This window comes from Tamandua tetradactyla, chromosome 5 (assembly GCF_023851605.1).
Source record: "Tamandua tetradactyla isolate mTamTet1 chromosome 5, mTamTet1.pri, whole genome shotgun sequence".
In the NCBI taxonomy this organism is placed as follows: domain Eukaryota; kingdom Metazoa; phylum Chordata; class Mammalia; order Pilosa; family Myrmecophagidae; genus Tamandua; species Tamandua tetradactyla.
Window position 1 is genome coordinate 139,588,530 of NC_135331.1, and position 4,250 is coordinate 139,592,779.

General features: G+C 40.0%; 1 pseudogene; it reads left to right on the forward strand.

Annotated features, from left to right (window-relative positions):
- The first annotated feature begins 2,211 nt into the window (after window positions 1-2,211).
- Window positions 2,212-2,482, forward strand: LOC143682777 (protein AF1q-like; annotated as a pseudogene).
- Window positions 2,483-4,250: the final 1,768 nt, after the last annotated feature.

The following is a 4,250-nucleotide window of genomic DNA, read 5'->3' on the forward strand; positions in this document are numbered from 1 at the left end:
AGAACCACAGAGCCCATTCAACCAGAGACCTTTGGAGACAAAGAATGAAAATGTCCCTAGGGGAGCTTCATGAAACGAGAATCCTGGAGAGAAAGCTTGACATCACATTCGCCATGTACCTTTCCTGTTGAGAGAGAAACCCTGAACACCACTGGCCTTTCTTGACTGAAGGTAACCTCTTGTTGGTGCCTTAATTTGGACATTTTTATAGACTTGTTTTAATTGGGACATTTTCATGGCCTTAGAACTGTAAACTTGCAACTTAATAAACTCTTCCTTTTAAAAGCCATTCTGTTTCTGGTATATCACATTCTGGCAGCTAGCAAACTAGAACAACATGATAATATAGATAACACATTTTTAGGAAAATTAAGTATATTTTCCAAAATAAAATTTAGTGAAAAGAGTAGCATTGTTTTCAATTTTTGTAAATCTCTTTAAATCTGGTGTAATAGAAGATAGCTGGATTCTCTTGTCTGCTTCAGCATTTAATTTATTGTGATGTGTTGGATTAGTTGAAGTATAGAAAGAAAATCTGGCAAGACTCAAGGTCTATGAATGGAAAAGAGAATCATTTTCTAATCATTGTGGGTATTTTCTTTTGATACTCCAGCAAAACTCACCTAGTGGTCATTTCTGAAAGGCTAACTGGGATTTGGGGTCTGAAACCAAATTAATGAAATTTCATTCTCTGTCATATTAAAATCCCCCACGTATCTTGCACTTTGAATATACCTGTACATGATTTTGTGCATTTGAAAAATGTCTGTTCACTGAAATCTTTCAAATGTTGATGCAGTTCATTATACAATATCAAAAAACACATTTGCTAATATTACCACCAATCTCATCAGAAAAGTCTTTAAGTATTGAAAAGCTATCAAGCTCACAGTGGCAGATACAAGTTTTCCAAAATTCAAATATTCGTTAGAAAGTGCAAATTTTATAATTGGCAACAAATGCTGTCAGTTGTTTTCCTTGAAGTAACTGGACCATTTTATTCATTTTTGAGAAAATATCAGCCAAATATCTAAGTCTCAAGACCTGTAGCTAATTTCCTGGCCATTCTTTCAAGTGAAAATGGAGTTCCATTAAAAAATCTGGCTAGTTCAACTTCAACTCAATTCCATGAGTGCTTTTTCTCAAGATAGCCATCATACTTCATATGCAGCAGAACAGCTTAATGCATGCTTTCCACTGAGTCACACAGAATATTAAAAATGTATGTGTTCATTTGTTAAGATTTAATAATAAGTTTACTGCTCTATCATAGACATTCCTAAGGGAAACTGACTTTTTCCCTTCTTTTTTTCTTTTTCTTACTTCAAGAAACTGGCAATAAAGAATACAATAACCACTAATGCAGTTTGAAGCCACCACCTTGAATTATGCTAAGGAACCAGCAGTTTTATCCACCGTTGCTTTTGCACCATCATTATTTGGCTTCAGGATATATACATATTTTTTTTAAACTACCATGTCCTCCAGTAGTGCTCCACGGAACATCTTTGGAAAAAGCTGTATTAACCTCATTAGTGCTTTATGAAAGAGGTTGAGGGCTGGGATTATAGGAAAGCCAGGAATTAGTCCTCCATTAAAAAAACCTATTAAACCGGCAGGAAATAGCTCCAGAGTAGAGTAAAGCATTGTGCAGCATCCAGGGAGGAGCAGAAGGGCAAGACTGGTAAACCGCAATAAATGCCGGTGAGGCTTACCTTCCTTACAGTGGCTAACATTTCCCTTTCCCCAACCTCAGGGCAGGCAGCATGGAGACTGAAGCTTGGGCTACTGACTCAGCTTGCTGGTGCCAGGATAGGTCATAGAGACCTGCTCCTCCATGCTCCAGGGAGTGGCGGTGGGGGTCTGATGGTTGAGTATCTTTGATCAGCTACTTCAGATCACTGGGGGCCAACTTGGAGGGTGACCCTCCCCTCAGGTAAAGGTGGAAGAGGAATCTTAAAGACAGTAACCTTCCTCAAAACGATAAAGAGGCTGCATTAAATGGGCAAATGCTGAGTCAAGAAAACATAACTTCAAAAGCCATAGAAAGGAGCAGACAGACCCAGTCCCTGGTGAAGGAGAGGGAGTGAGAAAACAAAGCTGTCAAAGACTCAACAACTTTCTTTTTCCATCCGAGAGCACAACCTGGAGCCCCAGAGGTTCTCCCTCCACCTTTGGAACGCACTAACAATTCACTGTTAACAGGTAGCTATGAGGGACCCTGTGAGTAAGCAGTACAGCTCCTTTTTTTTGGAAGACACTCATCTCAGAATTGGATCTGTCAGAGCTGGAAGGCCTGGGTCTGTCCAAAACATCCACCTACAAGATCCAGGGCAGCAGTGTTGGCAAAATGACCATGCCAGCAACCAAAGCAGAGAAGAAGAAAAACCCTGAAGGCCATGCCCTCTTCTAGTACAGCACCTTCAACTTCTAGAAAGCACCTATTGCCAGCATCCACTCCTTCAAATTGGATTTGCTTTAAGACCAAAGCTTCTCTCCCCCACCACCTTCTCTCACTGTCTTCCCTTTCAGCCCCTTCCTTTCCACCTCTTTCCAATTTTAATCTTGTTCTCTCCCTCCATTGTGTCGAGATCATGCTGATAAATCTGCCAAAATTGTGTTTATTTATTTATTTACTTACTTATTATCGTCTCTGTTTCTCTCAAGCTTTCAAGTCACAAAGTAGAGGGTTCAAGCAATGCAGTATTGTTAAGGATTACCCTTTGTTCTAAGATGTTAATTCTTAAAAACAGACCTGATGGGGGGCAACCAAAGTGTAGTACAGTAGTGTCAAATGGAAGACTGATTTTTTACTCCATTTTACACACTTCAGAAATTGCTCATACCTTCCTAATGGCCTGGTCAGCCTAGTAAGAGGCATCTCTTCAAGGGTTGAGGAAAGCCTTTGGAATTTTAATTTGGTATTATTTACTTCAAATCAGTAGGATTTCTAAAAGGCTAAATTGATAAGACTTGCTTTTTTTAATCCCTGCACATTCTGGTAATACATTCTTTTCCTCAGACAAATTGGGGTAGTAAAAGGTGTAAAACAAGAAGAAATAACACATCGTGGAAAATGAAAACAAGGGAAAGTACTGAATCATTTGAGGAATAGCAAAGCCCCCCCTTCCTCAAAAAAGGTGTTCCTTCTTCAAGCATCCTCATTTTATAACTTTACTCCTACCTGTGGTTTGAAAAACCAAGTTGAAGAAAATCACTCAGATTTCAAGTCTCAAGATCCTGACTATTATGGATAATTTGTAAGGTTTTGATTCACCCTTCTAAAATGCATAGTGTTTCATCCTTAGTATTTTAGTCTTGCCTTCTTGTTGTATTTGCAATGTATAATACTGATCAGTGGGCCTCAGGCACAGTTTTTCAGCTACTTTGAGACTAGGAAACGAACAACCACATTTTGCCCCTACACCTTGTCCCCACCACTCCCCAAATTATTGCTGTTAAATAGTGCTGCCATTTACTCATTTATTTAACAGACATTCAACCACCACCACCACCACTACCCGCAAAAAAGAAGCTCCTGGCACATATCAGCCCCTTCCCAACCCTCTCCACAATGTGAAATGGAGCCAGTTTACACTTACATTTTGGGTCCTTGGCCATCTTCCAGAGGAAGGGAAGTGGCCCCTGTATGTATACTGGGATACATGCATGTCAGTGCCAATCACCCTTTAATAGTCTGAGACAAGGCCAAAGAATGTGTTTTGGGCTCACCCTCCCAGAATTTCTCCTGAGGGCAGAGAAGCAACTTGCTGACAGCTGGGACAGTGTGAGAAACAATTAAGTGGCAGCAGCCTAGATCAAAGGACTACCTGCAGTTGTCACTCAAAAGAACACTCAGGAGGGGGAGGAAGTCTATTTCAAAGGGAGTAAAGGGGGCATTTACTTGAATTTATGTAAAATGCAAACAGGGAATTTCTAAGGCCTCCAGCAAGCACAGGCCTAGGAAAAGAAGCAGTCTGCTTGTCTCCAGCTCCATGAAGTCTCAAATAAGATAGGGCTTCTTCACCTTCCATTTACCTTAGGCTAATTTACTTGATAGAAGGGCTAAACTATGAAAGAGACCTCCAGCCAGAATAGAAACAATTTGCAAAGACAGTGAAAGGTACATTTTGATTTGGTTTGTTTGTTTTAATTAGCTCCTAGGTATCCAAGAAAATCTCTGTTGCATCACTAGCAGGATATAAATTTAAGGAACAGAGAGCTCAAGGACTAAATCCCAGCATAAACAC